A 23,517-nucleotide genomic window follows, 5' to 3' on the forward strand; every position below is an offset into this window, starting at 1 on the left:
TCAGAAATGAGGGTGCTATCTTATAAGCGGACATTTAACTATGTTTGCTTAACTAGGGAAATTTCCTTAGGAGAAGAGATATTGAAATTTTCACCTCAAGTATAAATGAGTTACCAAGCAAAGTGATTGAAGGGGGAAGGATTGTGTCAGGCAAAAGGAATCACTTGCTCAATACTTAGTAGTTAGGAAAAGAATTCCCAATGGCAGGGAATAGGTGAGGTGTCTAGTCATAATCAGTGTGTGAACAAATAAAGTTTGAATATCATTGGACCATGTGTTAAATGTTTAACACAATGGCTGGCATATGGGAGGCATTAAATGTGACTAAATAAGTATTTATTAATGAATAAACATAGTTTCCTTTTAGTCATGACAGCCCATCAAAGACTGTGCGTGATTATCATTTAATAAATAATGAATACATTTTAAGTTGTAGCATGATTCCCATTTTGTAAATAAAGACAATTGAGCACAAATAAGAAGCACATATTTCTTCAGTTTCTCTCAGCTTGCAGCAGTCTAAAATCCATGTGTCCTGATGCATATTTAAATGCCTTCAAGACCAGAAAGCAATTTTTTTAATTAAAAAAATAGACTTAATACTTCAATTCCAGGCAACTTATTCATGTCATGTTTATAGTGAAAGCAATTTTCCTCATTGTGAGTTCACAAAATTCCATTTTAATTGTTATATATTTTAATAGGCAAGAGGGGCCTCTGGAACCCAGGGCCCCCAAGTGTTTCTCATCTTAAGACTCCCCTGCAGGGTCCCATAGAACTCCCAAGAAGGACAAAATATCACCAGTTATCACTGTGTTTGGAGGCAGGACTGAATGTCATCTTCCTGATGGGAGACAGCTCTTCTAAGCTAATGTTACTGTTCCTTCCTCATTTTTTTTTTTTTTTTTGACTTTTGAATTTGAAGAAGTACTCTAGAAGACCCTCTTTTTAAGAATTGTAAAGATTTCACTTCCAAAAGTCATCACCACTGTGTTCTTAAGTGAATGTTAATTTCTGGGGTTTGGGATTTGGTGGGTTTTTCTTTTCTTTCCTTTCCCTTTCTTCCTTTCTTTCTTTTTATGTTATTTGCTATAGATGCTGCACATCCAGGTTGTATATCAGAAGGACATTGGTTATTTTTATGCTTTCTTGGTTAGAACTGTTATGAGTACTGAGGCTATGACCCCACTCTTCATTCTCCTGCAAATCCACTACTTCTAAGTTTCAGTTAAGCAAATTGTTTTGAGTTTTGGCTGTTGTCTTTTTAGCAATTACAGTCGTCTGGATAAAAATTAAATTAAAGAACATTAAAATTTATTAATAGGAAAATATAGAGTTTTGAATGCCTTTTATCAACTAAATAATTGAAGGTGTATAATCTAGTCAAGATGACAAGATGTTTGTTCCTTTTACATACTATGAGGAACTTTCTCATAACTGCCTTCAGTCAAATGTAGTTATTTTAAAGCATGTAATTATATATACTCACTTGGTTACTAAATTATGAATTCCAAGTCCGTTTTCTAGAGCTTCTGGACATTCTAAGAGGCAGAAAGAAATCTTAGCAGCGACTTTCCTTCATAAGTCAGTTCCTGTGTTGCTGCCCAGCACCGCAAAGCACTTAACTTCCTCTAGTGGCTGATCTTGTTGCCTACAAAAGAGAGTTTATTTTCTCTTGGGTCATAAGATATTAGCTAAGGAAAAAAGCAATAAGTGATACTTTGTTTTTAACGAGGATTCTCTTCTTATTAAAGAAATCTTTTGAAACCAGTGGAAGAGTCTATAAAATTATAAAAGAGAAGCTATTAATGTTATTCTTGAAAGTAGTATAAAGATATTAAGAGCCTATCATATGTGTGTGAAATCCATAAGGCAAAGCTTTTGTGAAGTATACACAGTCTTTGATACACGGTACGCATATATAATTTACTCCCTGATTTAGTGGCTTGTATAGAGATGGGCTTCAAACATTTATTAAAACTGTTTCTGCTAAAGGGGTACATCTTTTACCAGATCCAACGGAAATAGCTAGCACAATGTGGTATTGAGACACAAATGACAAATAGCTCAAAATAATCCAATTAAGAATTCAGAAAAGTACAACTGCATATATCTGAATTAATGAATTATTCAAGTGGCATTTCAAAAATGAGGAAAGCATGGATTGTTCAATAAATGGGGTGGTGAAAATTAGCTGTACACTTGGGAGGAGATGTCATGGTAATTCTATCCCTGTTTCCCAACTTTTATAAAAAATAAATTCCAACTAGATTAAAGATCTAAACATAAAAACTGAAACCATATGCAAACTAGCAGGCTTTGCTTAATGTAACACCAAAGACCAAACTGAGAGAGAATTGTAGTTCAACAGATTTAAATGTTTAAAAACTTGTTTGTCAAAGCATACCAAATCAAATAAGAAGGCAAAAGTCAAGAATGGGAAGGATTCTGCAATGTATACAAATAAATGCTTAGTATCTTTAACATATAAAAATGCATTTATAAATTATTAATTGAAGTGAAAATACTCCAATAAAACGAGTAAAGGACATGAACCAGTAAATTACAGAGGAAAGCAGAGAAATATAATTCATCAGTATTGCTAATAATCCAAGGATTTAATGTTATGAGTTACTTTTCAACAATGAGATCATGAGGATTAAAAGGCGAAATTTTCCATTGTTGTTAAGAGTGAGGAATAAGGTGTACTTAAGAGTAATGTTAATGAGGGAATACATTGTTTCAATTTTCCAGTAGAGCCATCCAGCAATGCTTATTAAAAATTTAACTATCAATATCCTTTTCTTTAGCATTCCAATCTGAGGAATTTTCCAAATGAAAAGTTGGACTCACATGCAAAGAGGTATTTATGCAGCTTTATTTGGAACATTGCTTAAACCTTTGACAATTTGGAGGGAAAAAAAAAACACATCTAAGTGTTCATTAATAGAGCGTTAGTATAATTTGTTATTTCTAACCAGTGGAAAGAATATTGTTGAAGTGCTTAACAATTGTTCTGTCTACCTGGCACTGCTTTTCCTTCACCAAGTATGGCAGAAGTTTGGTTATTTATTTATTTATTTTTATGTCTTGGCCGCAGGGCATGTGGGATCTTATTTCCTCAACCAGGGATCAAACCCATGCTCCCTGCATTGAAAGCACAGAGTCTTAACCACTGGACCACCAGGGAAGTCCCAGAAGTTTGGTTATTTACTCCAGAGAAAGAATGCTAGACAGGAAATGAAGAAAGAATCCTGATTTTGCTCCATTTAAGAGTTGAAGCTACACCACAGCCCATGAGTTCTATCAGGCAGCCCCATGATGTTTTAAAGCAAAAGTGTCCTTTTTATTTAAAATATTGCAAACAGATTTCTGTTCTCTGCAACCAAGACGGTCCTAAATCACACAATACTACAGTCAGTAAAATAATATATATATATATATATATATATATATTTAGATATTGACATGTAATAATGCCCAGGGCATATTTTAAGACAATACGATTGTAAGGTAACTATATGGTTCTATTTATAACTTTTATAGCCTATGTAAGGTCATAGAAGTTAATAGAAATATATAGTACAAGATCCTTCATATTAAACCACATAGATATGTGTATGTGTATACATGTGTACATGTGTTCACATATGTATTCACAAATATTTAGACATACAGATAGCTCCCGTCTTTCCCTGATCTCACCAGTATATATCCAACAATTTTGTCACTTCCTTTTCATGGCTGGACGTCATTTTACAAGTACCCAACCCAAGTCCCCAACTCCTCTGAGTATTTCACCTTGCTTTTAGCTCACGTGTATTCCTAAGTTCTTTGCAACTGACAAATGTGTCATGAAATCCTATGGCTGTCTTTGATGCAGATTACTTTTGTGAGATAATGTTGTGAGATAGAGCTGTCTCTTTGGCCATTGCCAGTAGTGTTCCTGCCGAAGGCTTGGAAGAGGGCCTTCCTTCCCTAATTCCCCACAGCACAACTGAGGACAGAACATTGATAAAGCACAGGAATAAAGTACGTATAAGCAAGAGTGACTGCAACTTATATTAGAAAAGGTTGCTACTTTAGGTGCTCTGAACAAACCAGAACACTGATTTCTTCCCTAACCTCAAGAAATCCCTCATGTGGTTGGTAGTTTCACTCTCCATCAGTGGGAATCATCAGGTATTGCCACACATGGAAATCTAGGTCTGTGATTTTTCACTTCCAGAAAAAGACAAAATTCTTCTGTCCCTCTTTCAGAACCAGGCTGACCAACAATGGGTTATCTCTTACCTGCATGTGATTTCTTATCCCTCAAACAAAGACTAATTCTTCCCTGTGGCTTCAACAATAATGAAAATAGACCATAATATTATTATTCAGTCTTAAGCAATAGTAAATGTGGGACAATCCTTGTCCATTAAAGATTAAACTGCACCAAATCCAGTCCTACTCCTTTTCATAGTTTTATTTACATGGGGGAAGGAGGCTGGAGAAAGTTATGGTAGGCCAAGCATACTTATTGTATGGCTGTTAGCATAACTGATGCCATCTTAGGCCTGTTCAGTTCCTCCTGTTCTTCCATTGACCCTACCTAGGGCTATATTGCATAGTAATGCTTCTGTCGTTAAGGGCTTTGTAGTTAATAGATATTGTTTAATGATCATTAGGTCCAGGTGACCTCTCTGTTCTGTTAGTCTCCAAACAATGATGAAGACCTTCCCTGACACATTCTTGGAGCCATGAGACTAGTCACCCATTCATAAATCTTGACTTAGAAATAGACTTCCTGTCTCTAAGCATGTGCCCCCCCCATACCCTGGGTTAACTATAAAATTATCCCATTGACCCCTCGGTGGTGCAGAGCGCAGCTGTGAATGCTTCCAGATTATCGTCTACCCAATCCTACCCTCTGAGTTAGTTACCCTATCATAAATGGATCCACTGATTATATGGAGCTGTCTACCTTCTTTTTTGATCTCAAGATACCTTCTCAGTTTTGTGGGCACTTTTTGTTCCCTCCATCTTCCAACACTTACTGACTGCTATCACCTCTTGATTGCTGCTCTCCTTGACTAAGGTTTCAATTGCAATAAATTTGAGACAAGATTTAGAAAAACTACCACAATATTTGTCAGTTCTGCAGAGTAATGGTTCTGTTGATAATAAATCAACTTATCATGCAAACAGAACACTTAGCACCACAGTTTGCCCTATGTGCATTTGTTATTTCAAGACATTCAACTATTTCCCAAGCATAACAGTATATTGCTTTTTTTTTTTGAATTTTTGAATTTAATTTTGTTTATTTTTTTATATAGCAAGTCCTTATTAGTCATCAATTTATACAGATCAGTGTACACATGTCAATCCCAATCACCCAATTCAACACACCACCACCACCAGCCCCCCACCGGTTTCCCCTCTTGGTGTCCATACATTTATTCTCTACCTCTGTGTCTCAATTTCTGCCCTGCAAACCAGTTCATCAGTACCATTTTTCTAGGTTCCACATATATGCATTAATATACAATATTTGTTTTTCTCTTTCTGACTTACTTCACTCTGTATGACAGTCTCTAGATCTATCCACCTCTCTACAAATGACCCAATTTCGTTCCTTTTTATGGCTGAGTAATATTCCATTGTATATATGTACCACATCTTCTTTATCCATTTGTTGGTCTATGGGCATTTAGGTTGTTTCCATGACCTGGCTATTGTAAATAGTACTGCAATGAACATTGGGGTGTATGTGTCTTTTTGAATTATGGTTTTCTCTGGGTATATGCCCACTAGTGGGACTGCTGGATCATATGGTAATTCTATTTTTAGCTTCTTAAGGAACCTCCATACTGTTCTCCATAGTGGCTGTATCAACTTACATTCCCACCAACAGTGCAAGAGGGTTCCCTTTTCTCCACACCCTCTCCAGCATTTGCTGTCTGTAGATTTTCTGATAATGCTCATTCTAACTGGTGTGAGGTGATACATCATTGTAGTTTTGATTTGCATTTCTCTAATAATTAGTGATGTTGAGCAGCTTTTCATGTGCCTCATGTCCATCTGTATGTCTTCTTTGGAGAAATGTCTATTTAGGTCTTCTGCCCATTTTTGGATTGGGTGGTTTGCTTTTTTAATATTGAGCTGCATGAGCTGTTTATATATTTTGGAGATTAATCCTTTGTCCATTGATCCGTTTGCAAATATTTTCTCCCATTCTGATGGTTGTCTTTTTGTCTTGTTTACAGTTTCCTTTTCTGTGCAAAAGCTTTGAAGTTTCATTAGGTCCCATTTGTTTATTTTTGTTTTTATTTCCATTACTCTAAGAGGTGGATCAAAAAAGATCTTGCTGTGATTTATGTCAAAGAGTGTTCTTCCCATGTTTTCTTCTAAGAGTTTTATAGTGTCCAGTCTTACATTTAGGTCTCTAATCCATTTTGAGTTTATTTTTGTGTATGGTGTTAGGGAGTGTTCTAATTTCATTCTTTTACACGTAGCTGTCCAGTTTTCCCAGCACCACTTATTGAAGAGACTGTCTTTTCTCCATTGTATATCCTTGCCTCCTTTGTCATAGATTAGTTGACCATAGGTGCGTGGGTTTATCTCTGGGCTTTCTTTCCTATTCCATTGATCTATGTTTCTGTTTTTGTGCCAGTATCATATTGTCTTGATTACTGTAGCTTTGTAGTATAGTCTGAAGTCAGGGAGTCTGATTCCTCCAGCTCTGTTTTTTTCCCTCAAAACTGCTTTGGCTATTCGGGGTCTTTTGTATCTCCATACAAATTTTAAGTTTTTTTGTTCTAGTTCTGAAAAAATGCCGTTGGTAATTTGATAGGGATTGCATTGAATCTGTAGATTGCTTTGCGTAGTATAGTCATTTTCACAATATTGATTCTTTCAATCCAAGAACATGGTATATCTCTCCATCTGTTGGTGTCATCTTTAATTTCTTTCATCAGTGTCTTATAGTTTTCTGAGTACAGGTCTTTTACCTCCTTAGGTAGGTTTATTCCTCGGTACTTTACTCTTTTTGTTGCAATGGTGAATGGTATTGTTTCCTTAATTTCTCTTTCGAATCTTTCATTGTTAGTGTATAGGAATGCAAGAGATTTCTGTGCATTAATTTTGTATCCAGCAAGTTTAGCAAATTCTTTGATTAGCTCTAGTAGTTTTCGGCTGGCATTCTGAGGATTCCCTATGTGTAGTATCGTGTCATCTGCAAACAGTGACTGTTTTACTTCTTCCTTTCCAATTTGTATTCCTTTTATTTCTTTTTCTTCTCTGATTGCCATGGCTAGGACTTCGAAAACTATGTTGAATAATAGTGGCGAGAGTGGACATCCTTGTCTCGGTCCTCATCTTAGAGGAAATGCTTTCAGTTTTTCACTATTAAGAATGATGTTTGTTGGGCTTCCCTGGTGGCACAGTGGTTGAGAATCTGCCTACTAATGCAGGGGACACGGGTTGGAGCCCTGGTCTGGGAAGATCCCACATGCCACGGAGCAACTAGGCCCGTGAGCCACAACTACTGAGCCTGTGCGTCTGGAGCCTGTGCTCCGCAACAAGAGAGTCCGCGACAGTGAGAGGCCCGTGCACCGTGATGAAGAGTGGCCCCCGCTTGCTGCAACTAGAGAAAGCCCACGCACAGAAACGAAGACCCAACACTGCCAAAAATAAATAAATAAAATTTTAAAAAAAAAAGAATGATGTTTGCTGTGAGATTGTCGTATATGGCCTTTATTATGTTGAGGTAGGTTCCCTCTATGCCCACTTTCTGGAGAGTTTTTATCATAAATGGGTGTGGAATTTTGTCAAAGGCTTTTCTGCATCTATTGAGATGATCATATGGTTTTTATACTTCAGTTTGTTAATATGGTATATCACATTGACTGATTTGATTATATTGAAGAATCCTTGCATCCCCGCGATAAATCCCACTTGATCATGGTGTACGATCCTTTTAATGTGTTGTTGGATTCTGTTTGCTAGTATTTTGTTGAGGATGTTTGCATCTATATTCATCAGTGATATTGGTCTGTAATTTTCTTTTTTTGTAGTATCTTTGTCTGTTTTTGGTATCAGGGTTATGGTGTCCTCATAGAATGAGTTTGGGAGTGTTCCTTCCTCTGCAATTTTTTGGAAGAGTTTGAGAAGGATGGGTGTTAGCTCTGCTCTAAATGTTTGATAGAATTCACCTGTGAAGCCCTCTGGTCCTGGACTTCTGTTTGTTGGAAAATTTTTAATCACAGTTTCAATTTCATTACCTGTGATTGGTCTGTTCATATTTTCTATTTCTTCTTGGTTCAGTCTTGGAAGGTTATACCTTTCTAAGAATTTGTCCATTTCTTCCAGGTTCATTTTATTGGCATAGAGTTGCTTGTCTCTTAGGATGCTTTGTATTTCTGCAGTGTCTGTTGTAACTTCTCCTTTTTCATTTCTAAGTTTATTGATTTGAGTCCTCTCTCTCTTTTTCTTGGTGAGTCTGGCTAATAGTTTTTACAATTTTGTGTATCTTCTCAAAGAACCAGCTTTTAGTTTTATTGATCTTTGCTATTGTTTTCTTTGTTTCTATTTCATTTATTTCTGCTCTGATCTTTATGATTTCTTTCCTTCTGCTAACTTTGTTTTGTTTGTTCTTCTTTCTCTAGTTCCCTTAGGTGAAAGGTTAGATTGTTTATTTGAGATTTTTCTTGTTTCTTGAGGTAGGCTTGTATAGCTATAAACTTCCCTCTTAGAACTGATTTTGCAGCATCCCATAAGTTTTGGATTGTCCTGTTTTCATTGTTATTTGTCTCTAGGTATTTTTGATTTCCTCTTTGATTTCTTCAGTCATCTCTTGGTTATTTAGTAATATATTGTTCAGCCTCCTTGTGTTTGTGTTTTTTACGTTTTTTCCCCCTGTATTTCATTTCTAATCTCATAGCATTGTGGTAAGAAAAGACGCTTGATATGATTTCAATTTTCTTAAATTTACTGTGGCTTGATTTGTGACCCAAGATGTGATCCATGCTGGAGAATGTTCCCTGCGCACTTGAGAAGAAAGTGTAATCTGCTGTTTTGGGATGGAATGTCCTATAAATATCAATTAAATCTACTTGGTCTCTTGTGTCATTTAAAGCTTCTGTTTCCTTGTTTATTTTCATTTCGGATGATCTGTCCATTGCTGTAAGTGAGGTGTTAAAGTCACCCACTCTTATTGTGTTACTGCCTATTTCCTCTTTTATAGCTGTCAGCAGTTGCCTTATGTATTGAGGTGCTCCTATGTTGGGTGTATATATATTTATAATTGTTATATCTTCTTCTTGGATTGATCCCTTGATCATTATGTAGTGTCCTTCCTTGTCTCTTGTAACATTCTTTATTTTAAAGTCTATTTTACCTGATATGAGTATTGCTACTCCAGCTTTCTTTTGATTTCCATTTGCATGGAATATCTTTTTCCATCCCCTCACTTTCAGTCTGTATGTGTCCCTAGGTCTGAATTGGGTTTCTTGTAGACAGCATATAGATGGGTCTTGTTTTTGTATCCATTCAGAAAGCCTGTGTCTTTTGGTTGGGGCATTTAATCCATTCATGCTTAAGGTAATTATCGATATGTATGTTCCTATGACCATTTTCTTAATTGTTTTGGGGTTTTTTTGGTAGGTCCTTTTCTTCTCTTGTGTTTCCCACTTAGAGAAATTCCTTTAGCATTTGTTGTAGAGCTGGTCTGGTGGTGATGAATTCTCTTAGCTTTTGCTTGTCTGTAAAGCTTTTGATTTGTCCATCGAATCTGAATGTGATCCTTGCCGTGTAGAGTAATCTTGGCTGTAGGTTCTTCCCTAGCATCACTTTAAGTATGTCATATCACTCCCTTCTGGCTTGTAGAGTTTCTGCTGAAAAATCAGCTGTTAACCTTATGGGAGTTCCCTTGTATGCTATTTGTCATTTTTCCCTTGCTGCTTTCAATAATTTTTCTTTGCCCTAAATTTTTGCCAGTATGATTACTATGTGTCTTGGCATGGTTCTCCTTGGGTTTATCCTGTATGGGACTCTCTGCGCTTCCTGGACTTGGGTAGCTATTTCTTTTCCCATGTTAGGGAAGTTTTCGACTATAATCTCTTCAAATATTTTCTCGGGTCCCTTCTCTCTGTCTTCTCCTTCTGGGACCCCTATAATGCGAATGTTGTTGCGTTTAATGTTGTCTCAGAGGCTTCTTAGGCTGTCTTCATTTCTTTTCATTCTTTTTTCTTTATTGTGTTCCACAGCAGTGAATTCGACCATTCTGTCTTCCAGATCACTTATCCATTCTTCTGCTTCAGTTATTCTGCTATTGATTCCTTCTAGTGTAGTTTTCATTTCAGTTATTGTATTGTTCATCTCTGTTTGTTTGTTCTTTAATTCTTCTAGGTCTTTGTTAAACATTTCTTGCATCTTCTCAATCTTTTCCTCCATTTTTTTCCGAGGTCCTGGATCATCTTCACTATCATTATTCTTCTTTTTCTGGAAGGTTGCCTATCTCCACTTCATTTAGTTGTTTTTCTGGGGTTTTTCTGGGGTTTTATGTGGTTCCTTCTTCTGGTACATAGCCCTCTGCCTTTTCATCTTGTCTATCTTTCTGTGAATGTGTTTTTTGTTCCACAGGCTGCAGGATTGTAGTTCTTCTTGCTTCTGCTCTCTGCAGGTGGATGAGGCTATCTAAAAGGCTTGTATAACTTTCCTGATGGGAGGGACTGGTGGTGGGTAGAGCTGACTTTTGCTCTGGTGGGCAGAGCTCAGTGAAACTTTAATCCACTTGACTGCTGATGGGTGGGGCTGGGCTCCCTCTTTGTTGGTTGTTTGGCCTGAGGCAACCCAACACTGGAGCCTACCTGGGCTCTTTGGTGGGACTAATGGCGGACTCTTGGGGGGCTCACGCCAAGGAGTACTTCCCAGAACTTCTGCTGCCAGTGTCCTTCTCCTCACCATGAGCCACAGCCACCCCTCGCCTCTGCAGGAGACCCTCCAACACTAGCAGGTAGATCTGGTTCAGTCTCCCCTGGGATCCCTGCTCCTTCCCCTGGGTCCTGATGCGCACACTACTTTGTGTGTGCCCTCCAAGAGTGGAGTCTCTGTTTCCCCCAGTTCTGTCAAAGTCCTGCAATAAATCTCACTAGTCTTCAAAGTCTGATTCTCTAGGAATTCCTCCTCCCCTTGCCGGACCCCCAGGTTGGGAACCTTACGTGGAGCTCAGAACCTTCACTCCAGTGGGTGGACTTCTGTGGTATAAGTGTTCTCCAGTCTGTGAGTCACCCACCCAGCAATTATGAGGTTTGATTTTACTGTGATTGCGCCCCTCCTACCATCTTATTCTAGCTTCTCCTTTGTCTTTAGATGTGGGGTATCTTTTTTGGTGAGTTGCCGTGTCTTCTTGTCGATGATTGTTCAGCAGCTAGTTGTGATTCTGGTGTTCTCACAATAGGGAGTGAGAGCACGTCCTTCTACTCTGCCATCTTGATTCCTGAAAAGCTATATTTCTTATATTTACATAAAAGTATGAGGAATTCACAAGAAAAGTTAAGTTTTATGCATGATGAACTTAATTACACATGCAGCAGGATAATCTTTTGCAAGTTAACAGATGTGTTTTTGTGAGATTTTCTAAACCTTTTGATCCTATACCTTTTCAAGCAGAAACCATGACATTCCTTGACTCAAAGGAGCATTCCTGTGACCACCTAGAGGGGAGGGTTAGGGAGGGTGGGAGGGAGACGCAAGAGGGAGGAGATATGGGGATATATGTGTATGTATAGCTGATTCACTTTGTTATAAAGCAGAAACTAAGACACCATTGTAAAGCAATTATACTCCAATAAAGATGTTTAAAAACTAAATAAATAAAAATAAACTAAGAAAATGCCAAAAAAAAAAAAAAAAAAGGGAAAAGTGTTTTTTCATCAGATTTAACCTTAACTTGGAATGAATGGCTAGCCTACTGTGGATGATAAAAGTTAGAGGTAGTTGTGTCTTCCTTTCTGGCTAAAGCCCGAGGTCTTAATGTGATGCCAGAAAGGACTTGTGTTACATGTCTAGACAGAAAGCCTGAGACATCTGTGACTTTTTCAAACCAAATATTATGGTACCATCTAAAATGGTAATAAAAATGACTAAGATAAAACAAGACTAAAAAATTGGAGCCAAAGATGGGAACAAGAAATAACAAATCACAGACCTCTGTGGAATCAGCAAGTGAGGACTGGTGGGCTGGTAGATGTCCCATCAGATGCCAGTGTGTAGACAGATGATGCCCGAGATGATAACCCTCCTCCTCCACACCTGAATACTTGGTAGAACCTAGAACATCAATGGACACCAGAGGGAAGGGACAGCGAGACCTAAATTAACTCAAATTAAAGTTTTTGCCACCCAACATAATGAAGGTCAAATTAGACACTAAAATAACATAAGATAAAGAAATTACATCTCTTGTACATCCAAGGTTGAGACCTAAGACAGCCTCCACCTTTTTTTCCTCCTTTTTTCAAAAAATCTAGAAGTGACTTCTGCTTCAAGATGAAAGACTAAACAAATAGATTAATCTGTCCCCCTGGTAAACCAAAAATTCATTAAAACGATAGTAAAAATGCATGCTTGACTAAATATATGTACTCATACATACACACATGAATGAATGAACACGTTAATAGATACATAAATAAAGCCATAATGATGGTGAATATAAGAAGTGTGCAAAATGAAATCTCGTAATAAAATATTGAAATACTTCTAAAGCCAGCATAAAGCACAAGTCAGAACACAACCGGGTTACTCTTGCAGAGGTAACACCATTCCCCAGAGGAGCTCAAATCTCAGAGTGAGACAATATAAAATGTGGAACTGGATTCTGGGGTAGTCATCATCATCAAAGATGTCTCCACACCTGGTGAGCCAATGACCCTGCCCTAACATAAGCAGAGGCTACCAGAAATATTTACTCTTAGGCAGTTTTTTTTTTTCCATTAACAGAAACTAACACAGTATTGTGAACCATTTATACTCCAATAAATATGTATTAAAAAATAATAAATTACATGTGATATTCAACACTTTATTGTAAAACAGGCTTTGAGTTAGATGATTTTGCCCAACTGTAGGCTGATGTAAGTGTTCTGAGCACACCTAACGTAGTCTAGGCTAAGCTATGGTGTTCCATGGTTTAGGTGTATCAAATGCATTTCAAATTATGATATTTTCAACTTCTAATGGGTTTATTGGGAGGTAATCACATTGTAAGTTGAAGAGGTTCTGTAGTATCTTTTTATTAGACAATAGTACTTGGAAAATGTAGTAGCATCTTACTTTTCAGTATAAGTTTGCTAAGTCTAAATTGATTTTCTCTATAACAGTCAAGAGAGTTATGACTATTTCTCAAACTAAATTACTTTGATTATTCTTTATTTATTTATAGAACATTTTCCCTCCAAAAGATGAAGACCATTTACAGATTTTTATCCTGTAATTTTCTGTTTAAAGTTTAAAATTGTTGGTTGTGAACTATGATGTATTTCCTCTTTGCTCTCCCAACACACACTTATGAAAATTTAGCATTATACATTTTGAAGAAAATATATTTTGCATTCTGGCTGAGTACATTGCAGTTTCTAGATTCTAGCTGAGCATCTTAGAATGAAGGGAAAATAGCATGCAAAGGTCACTACTACTCTGTAAGGAATTTTTTTAATGCTAAGTAATTAAATCAAAAGCTCCCTGGGAAATCAAGAGGAGATCAGCATAAAAGCAATAATCCTGCAATTCATTTTACCATAAATAATAATTATTAATAACCATGTCTCTAAAAAAAACTAAAACTAAGCAATTCACTATCTGTAATTTTGCCATAAATAATTATTGTCAATTTTCTTCTCAATGACTACATCTCTGAGGAAAAACTAACTAAAATTACCTATTTGACATTATGCATATTAAAGAAATAACTAATTTTTAATATTGTTTTCAGTTGGTTGTTTAGATTTATATATATATTTGCCAACAGACAAGGTGAGAATACAACCATTTTTCACTGTTAAATATAAGTGCTCAAATCTTATTCATCATCCCTTACATTTCTGTGTTTAAATTGCTAAATCAGTTTATTCATTTATTTTTTTGCAAGACCTATAGTTGATTTTGGCACATTTTCTTCAATCATGGTTCTTCTCCAATGTGTGCAAAAACATCTGGAAAACTAAAAAACCCACAGACTTCTGAGGACTTTTTGGTTTGTGAAATTAAGAATGTCCACAGAGAAAAATTTGAAGTCAACTTTCTGAGTCAAAATTTCAACTCTCTGCCAATTTGCTTAATTTTTATTTATTTGCCAGCCAACTGCCTATTTACATATATTGTTCATTCCAATTACCTAGATGTGTTAGAAAAATTGATATAGCAAAGGAGAATGTATCATAATTGTGAAAATAAATTATTGATATAATAAAATAATATTTAATATCTTCATAAACAGTCTCCAGGTAACCAGCGACTTCATGAGATTTTTCTAACACATGTCAAAATTGAATTTCTCACCTTTCCACTCACACAATTGCTTCCTACTATATTATTAACTATGTTCTATCCTCGAAAGGATATCTGACTTTTCCTTTTATTTTTCTTGTTCTCTAAATCTAAACACTAGTTAAGGCCTATCAGATCTAAGTTCAAACATTCAAATAATTGTTACACTTCTCCTGTTGTCACCACCTAATCTTAAGTATCCACGGCACATGACCGATCATTATTATAAAGGTAGACTCCAGTCTCCTCTCTCCCTACTCTCATGTCTTATCCTTGCAAGCCATTCTACATTTCTACATTTTTCTCCAGATCACCTTTCTTCCCAACAGTCAAACACCTTCAATGGCAATCAGGAACTAGACTTTGAAGTGACCACACATTTCGCTGTAGCTTGTGTATATATAATTAAGCAGAATATTTTGAGGCAGCCTAAGGCACTAAAATCACCACATAAACTTCATTCAGACAAATTGGTTCACTTCTCCTGGCATCAGTCTCCAAATACTCACTGTCATATCTCTTTCTGAGTCACAATTATTAACCCTGGATTTATCTTAGATTTACTTGTGGAGCTTTTGAGAACATGTGTCCCTATATCAAGCCTTGGATATCATGGATCTGTCATTCTTGGATGGGCCTAGATTTGAGTGTTTCTGACTAAACACCATAAATTTCTATATTTCTTTTTTACATGGAATCTTCTCCTTCTTATCACCAAATGTCCAAATTCCACTACCCCTCAAGCCATATCTCAAATGTTAAAGGTTATAATTTCTATGAAGTCTTCCATTATAAATCTCTTACCTCAGTTTGGAGAAAACTTTTCAGTCCTCTGAAATGCTATAGTATTTGATATAGTGTGAACATCTCTTTCAGTCCATAACACCTTATGTTTATGTGCCAGATGCATTAGCTATTTTACTCACTACACATTTTTTAAAAGGCAACCTCTGTTCTGTTTTATCTTTGTATTGTCTAAAGCTCCTTACATTTAGAAGATGCTAAATTGTTATTTTCTGGGATGAATTTATCCCACAAAGGGCAATGTGTTACTGGCAAAAATTGTTGCTGAGGGAAATAATGTGACAGACTGAATCAAACAATTTCAAAATATTGATTAAGTAAAAATACAGTGTACCCACTCATGCTCTGCAGTATCTATTCTTGAGTCAGTGTCAGCATTACATCCACTAGAAAAGTCGATACCTTTCCCTCCGTTTTCAGAGAGCTACTTCATTTTGGTGAGGCAGCATATTCTCCCTATATAGCCCTCCCCTTCTTCCTCCATACCTCCCTCCAACCAATTCCTAGAAAATACAGTAGAAAATAAATATCTTCACTAATGATGAAGTGCTACTGATCTGGAAGAAAAAAAAAAAAAGATTTAAGGAAGGACACTTGAGAAAAAAATAATGTTCAGATGAGATTAAATGATTCCACCTCAGATCATGATCCATGTACATCACCCACAAAATGAAAACGTGATAAACCAGTCATCAGATCCATCCTATGTATCATGTTTTGATGTTAATGGTTTCTTGTTAGTATTTGAGCCATTGAAGTAGTTGACATTCTCAGTCCATGAGTCTTCAGCTGCTCAATTAGTGTCTTCATTGACTGTAAGACGATGCTAAGGAAGATGACTTATTTCCAAACACTCTGAAAATGTAAGATGATGTTGATTACTTCTCTATTGTGGTATCTGTACTTGACACAGCAGTACCTTTCATCTTAATTTGACCACTTCTCATGTCTCTGCCCCCTGCCTTTGAATCACAGAAAATTTATTGGAAGGTTTTTCTCCACTTTGTGGAGAAATGTGCCATTTCCCATTCAACCCTGCACTTGGAAAAACTCCAATTTTTAAAACATTATTTATTTTTTTCCACCATCATACATTTAATAAGAGGTAAATCGGTGTGGGGGTTGGGGAGGGAGTTTAAACAAACATCTTAGAGTGAGTCGTGGTTAAAGTAAGGAGAGTTCCATGCCTGGGGAGGTAGAAGATGAATGGGTAAAACTGAGCACCAGCTCCCCATAGCTCAGGCAGAATCATGTTATTTGATGTACAGAACAGGTATTGCCAAGATACCCCTGAAACTGATATGTTGGTTTGGTGGTTCCAGAGAATGTTTGTTGTTTGCAACAGGGGAAATTTATGGAATGTTAAAATAAATTCATTTACACCCTCTAAGCATATCTATATGGTATATTTGTGTATTTTGGTATAAAATGAGTGAAATGGTCAAACATTCTTAAAAGAAAAACAACTCAATTTAATTTTTAGTAATTAACAGCTCATTTCCAAAGACATCATTCACATTTTTAAAAATCAGGGTTATATCCTTTACCCTCATTTTGATAACATCTATGTAGATATAACCATTGATATTTTACTTGAAGATAGAATAAATACTTCCTTTTATTGCATAAAAATTGTTTTAAAGAATAGATTGCAGCAACATAATTTTAATTCATTTGAAACAGACTTAAAAACTGTCTCAGCTCAAATAATATGAAATAAGAACAAAAAGCAAAAATATTTGAGCCAATTGTCTCCATAATTTTTTAGCGTCTGTTTATATAACCAAGTGACCTCTAAAAAACAAATACAGTGAACATTCAGGGCACACACACACTTTCAGGACATCCACAGCAGATTTTCTGAAGGTTCTTACTGTGAATACACTACCAAAAAGTAATTGCAACTCAATACCTAATTTATTCACTTTCGGTGACTAGGATTGTTATGGACTGAATGTTTGTGTCCTTAAAATTCATATTGTTTAATTCCTAACTCCCAGTGTGATGATGTTAGGAGGTGAGGTCTGTGGGAGGTAATTAGGTCACAAGGATGATCTCTCATGAATCAGATTAGTGCCCTTTCAAGAAGAAATGGGAGAGCTTGCTCCTCCTCTCTCTCTCTGCTCTCCACCATGTAAGAATACAACCAAAAGACAGTCATCTGTAAACCAGAAAGAGAACCTTAATCAGGACAGACCATGCTGGCATGCTGATTTCAGACATCCAGCCTCCAGAAGTGTGAGAAATAAATGTTTATTGTTTACACCACCCAGCACATCGTGTTCTGTGATAGCAACTCACACTGACTAAAACAGCATATTCATTTTATTTGCCTATTTTTCTATTGAATTCTTCTACTCTGTATTGTTTATTGGTAACAGCACTTTATATGGTCAGATAATAAAGAATCTAATCCAGGTATTAAAGAAGCAAGTCTAGGTATTAACAAATCTCTACTCTCATTCAATTTTATACTTTTCCAATATACCAAGTGGTGCAGATGCTTCTGCAACTTACTTCAAAATAGAAGAGGGACGAGGAGGAGGGGAAGGGGAAGAAAAGATCTCACTTGACAGGCAAAATTGTAATCTGTCATTGTTACACTGAATGCAGTAGATATCTAAATGTCAAGTCTTTCTCTCATGAAATGCTTTTTAAGTTACTCAGAGAAAAGTCTCTATTAGGCATTTCAGTAGCAGGTATCTAATGGGGGTAATGGCACCTCCTGGTCTCTGTTGACCCTTCACCTTTGTTTATACATTTTAAATTTTGCACCCAGCATGTGTCATGCATAGCCCACATCTTGGGCTGCAGAATCTACTTCCCAGATCACTTTTTCACTCACATATCTGGTTCCTTCCTGTGGCCGCTATAACAGCAAGGACTCAGGGCAGTTGAACCTCTTACATTACTGTTCCAAGGTCAAATATTCTTAGCAAACAAGGCATAATCTGGAGACCATTTTTCTTGATGCCACATTTTTAAAAAGATTCTGTCCTTGGCCCTTCTTGTTCTGTTGTGAGCTGCTGCCAAAGTCCTGAGATGTGAAGAATTCCATTTTAACACCCTGTAACCGTGTATTCTTTAAAGTGCTCTGTCTCCACTGTTATAATCTACAAAATCAATATATGTATATTCAATTATAATGGTTGATTGTTTCTTCCACCATTTATATATTCTCTACAACTCTTGTAGAGCAGAGTTTTCAACCTGGGCTGCCCACTGGAATCATCTGGGAGGATTTTAAAAATCCCAGTGCCCAGGGCATACTGACCCCAACCAATTAAATAAAAAACCTGGGGAACAGACTCTGGCCTTGGTATTTTTTTTAAGTTCCCTAAGTGATTCAAATGTGTAGCCACGACTGACAGCCAGTGCTATGGAACCAGTCCATTCTCATCACTGTCCTTGGTGGTAATCCTCCTGGTTATATTCTCATGTCTTCTAACTGAAACACATACCCAGTCATATTGTCAACTTTCAAAAAATAAATCTTTGGAATGTCAATTGTAATGCTTTAAATACATGAAATATTTTGGAGGAGAACTGTCACCTTTGCAAGATTAAAATATTCCATCCAAGGACAGCCTATTTTTCTTTGATTATTTTTGTATCTTTTTATGTTATTTTATTATGTTGAGTCTTTATTTAAATAATATTTATTACTTAAGTTGATTCCCAGTCATTTAGTTTGTTTTTTTTTTTTTTTTTTTTTTATAAATTCATTTTTATTGATTGATTTTTGGGTGTGTTAGGTCTTCGTTTCTGTGCGATGGCTTTCTCTAGTTGCGGCGAGCGGGGGCCACTCTTCATCGCGGTGCGCGGGCCTCTCACTGTTGTGGCCTCTCTTGTTGAGGAGCACAGGCTCAGTAGTTGTGGCTCACGGGCCTAGTTGCTCCGCGGCATGTGGGATCTTCCTGGACCAGAGCTCGAACCCGTGTCCCCTGCATTGGCAGGCAGATTCTCAACCACTGCGCCACCAGGGAAGCCCGCAGTCATTTAGTTTTAATATTTTTAGATGTTATGAATGGGATTTTCCCAATTTATGTTTTAATTGCTTGTTTGGGGTCTATATTTAGATTACAGATTTTTAAACCTTTTTGTACCTGAAAACAATTGTAAATTTTGTTATAGTTGACATTTCACTGATTATCTTGGCTGTTCCTCGTAAAAATTATATGGTCTGCAAATAATTAAAAAATGTTATTTTGTTTTCAATATTTACACTTTTTTTAGGTTCTTACCTTATATCATTGGTTCAAAATATAAATGTTAAATCTCATGTCAAAAATGGCAAATAACTTATCACTTAATGTGATGAATTTTGGAGTTGCCTTTTTAGGTGCTATCTAAAAGAAGTTAGTTAAATGATAAGTTCACTGTAATAGTTGTGCTTTTCTGAACTGTCTATAATTACTGGCTTCACCATTAACCTGATGAAGAGATTAGAGACAGGGAGACTTGGGACTGCCAAGAAAATAGCTACCAGGGGATGGAAGGTATGAAAACTTGGAAAATACTCAATGATAAAACAAATGACATTGAGAATAAGTTGTCTGGAAATGTATTCCAAAGCAGTTGAGGTATAACACAGATGAGTATGGAATAGATAAACATCTAGAATCTTCTGGACACACTGCCATATGCTGGTCATTTTCTGACTACTTTTACAAAAACAGGTTGCTCAGGACAGAAATTTCCAAACTTGAGCACAAGCCACCATAAGGAGGTCTTACTAAAATGTGTATTTCTGAGTCTTTCCCCGAAAGTTTCTGATCCAGTAGGTTTGAATATTCCTCATGTGCAGGTCTTAGACTTTAGTGACAAATGGTTGAGAAAAAGGGAACTCTTAGCAATTTCTCTATGACTGAGTGAAGCTCTGCTGTCATGCTGAGAATGTGTTGTTCTCTAGACTGTGAGTCCCAAAGTCTATCCACACACACAAAATCCATTTTTACATATGTTCACAGACCTGTTTCCTTTTCCTATCCTTCAGTTAAATTAGAATTAAGCAATATATAATGACATGATAATTTTCAGTGAAGGCATATGGAATCTATAGTCGGGGACATAAATGATGAAGAGGATAGAATTTATTTAAAGAGAACATGATTGGCAAACAGCCACCACCAAAATGTGTGTGTGTACATATACTAACTTTATTGTAATTAATAGGAAAACTTATTTTTCCATTCACAAGATGTACCTGGATTGAAAGGCTAATTTAAAAGTTTTTACTCATAGGAAAAGTTTATCTATGAATCCAAATTGGCAAGTTGAATTGAGCAATGAAGTGTAATTTAGAAAGAGCCGAGAGTGCACTGATGTTTATTTTCATTGGAGGATGACTATCAGGTCCCAAATTTTAATGTATGTTCTCTAATCTATTACTCTTCACACATAGTTTTTCTTAATCATCTATATAGTATCATCTGGTTCCCATTCAGCTAAAGATGACTTGAAATATGTCACAACTGTGTTAGAACTGCCAATGAAAAATTATACTTACTCTTTGACTTTTAGCTCTTATATATGCTCTGACTTAAGTAAGGTTTACAAATATTCTGGAAGACAGCTTTTATACTCTACTTCTTGAGCAGATAGTTATGTATGGTATTTTATTTCCTGATGTTTATCAACAGCTTTCCATTATATGTCCTTTACTGGCATACTTAGGAGATAAGTGATTGGTAGATTGGAGTTACACTAGCATCACTGGAAAAAGAAAAGTCAAACAACTTTAACTTGTTTCATGTGAATTCCAACAGCAAAACTGCATATGCATTTAGCAAACCTTCCAGTTTATATTGTTAAAATGCTTCTGAGCTCCTTTCTTTACCTTATTCTGCAGGAGGACACTCCTAAATTCCTGCTACAAGCATATATCTAGCAGTTTGTTCTGTCAATAATATTCATAACAGATTAAAAGAAACACACAAATAAAGTTCTCATAAATATTACCTCAGAACTCATTCTGCATTTATCCTTCCTATGAGTGACACTCAAGCCTTGTTAAAAGAAAGAAGGGATTTTTTACTTTTATAACCATGATTAGTACAGAATGAATATGTATAATATGTATACTGAATGAATATATATATGTGTACATATATATATATATATACACACACACATTCTCTTTTGGCTCTTTCTAACACGCAATAAAAAGAATAAGAAAAAATAGGTAAAATTTTATTTAAAAAATGTGCAATTATCTAAACCCCAGTTATACATGTTTAGTGGTATTACACATGTTTAATAATACTACACATGTTTAAATGTCCCATATTTTAAAAGCAAACAAAAATAAGAAGTAGGAAAGTAAACAATTTTAAAATGGCTTTCAAAAGTGCTTCAGGTGTATTTCATTTACTGTTTAGATAATAGTCATTTAAGATTTTTATTTTTCTCTTCTGATGTTATTTTTTGCAAAAAGACCTTGTGTTGTATTACTTTATTTATGTACAGAGAAGAAACAGCATAAGCGTGGGTGAGAGACTGATTTCTTGATGTTATAAATTGTTCTATAATTGCTATAGGTTTCATTTACCTTTCTTTAAATATATTATATTTGACAATAGAGTAAGAACACTTATTTTCTTCCTTCACTGAAAGCAGACTATCCTTTCTTGCTTATAAAAATTAAACAAGAAAACACTTAGCTTCCATTTCTGAACCTGATTATTTCATCAATATAAATTGAAGAGTGGCTTTGTAAACATTCATTCTGCTGTTGGATTTAATATATATCTACTTAAAACTTTTTTCTTTGCTTTCTTTTTGGTATGTTGACATTCAATTCATTTGCCAATTTAAATTTTGGAATCACTTAGCTACTTAGCATGTGATGTTTTTACATTTTTGCTGCGTGTGTGGGTGGGGGCATATGTGCATCCATTGACAATCAATAGTACTGCATTCTTTCTTATACACGTGTTTAATTTTATAAAATTAATTATGCAGTTTGCATTTTCAATCAACACTGCTTTCTATCCTTCTATCTATTAGTAATAAATACAAGCATGAATATGGTTCATTCATTTTAACTACTGTAGCTTATTACCTTATATGATGGATCTTATTTTGAAGATGTGTTCTGGTGAGAATATATGGAAATTTCTCCGTGGCACACCCACACGATCAGAATTCTAGGCCTTTTCATCTTCAGTAAACATTGCTGAATGACTATTCCATGTGGCTGTACAAATTTACACTTCCACTCCCTGGTTCCAAGTTCTTTCTTTCCTTACCTCCTCTCAATCTGTGATATTAACAGACAGTAGTAATTTAAAAAATAAAGCAGATCAATATACTATAATGACTTGGGAAAAAGCCCAGGATATACTTTATTTTTTAAAAAAGGGATAGAACAAATGCAAAATTAGAACGTGCAATGTGCCTGATTTTGGTCAAACTATATAATAAACGTGTACTAACAAATTACAAGATCTAAGGTGATGCATATCAAATGGCTAGAATTATTACCTCAGGAACTTGAACTCGAAGTGCAAGAGAGAAGGACTAAACTTTTACTGGTGATACTTTGTATTTCCTGAATTGTTATAGCCAGCAAGTAATACTTAGTCATTACAAAGTAATTGTTTATTGTCAGTTAAAAAATAAAGAAAAGAGAACATAAAGAACACGCTAATATCCTTGCATGTGAAATATTCCCAGGGGCAGCCCATTAATTTAAAGAACAATCATGCTTCTAAGAGAATAGTGAGGGTTTCCAGAGCCATAATGTAGAGGTGTGTAAGTTGTACACTGTACAATTCTTGGGACACGATTCATGTAGGCTACTCCTTGAATGGCACCTCCTAAAGCTGTGTAGTACATAACCAGTCTAGTGGTGAGTGACATTCCTAATAACAGAAAAAGACTCTGGAATCTCCAAGAAATTATTTCACTTGCTACAGATAAAATTGGTAAAATAGTGTCAGAACTGGAGTTTCTGAGACACCAGGTCTTTCCTCATACTGGTTGAGATCTAGGGATGGTATTCCTGAAATAAAAAAAGTCACCAAATGGCATTCCACTGCTCAGTTGGGTGCCCTTCAGATTCTTATCCCAGCTATAGATTCACAGTCAAGTTCCTCGGCCCTAGATGTCTGGGAAGCTACTGTCTGACAACTTGTTGTGGTTGTGGTATTATACCAGGTTCTGTAGAGAATAAAATGC

Source organism: Balaenoptera ricei, chromosome 4 (assembly GCF_028023285.1).
Source record: "Balaenoptera ricei isolate mBalRic1 chromosome 4, mBalRic1.hap2, whole genome shotgun sequence".
Classification (NCBI taxonomy): domain Eukaryota; kingdom Metazoa; phylum Chordata; class Mammalia; order Artiodactyla; family Balaenopteridae; genus Balaenoptera; species Balaenoptera ricei.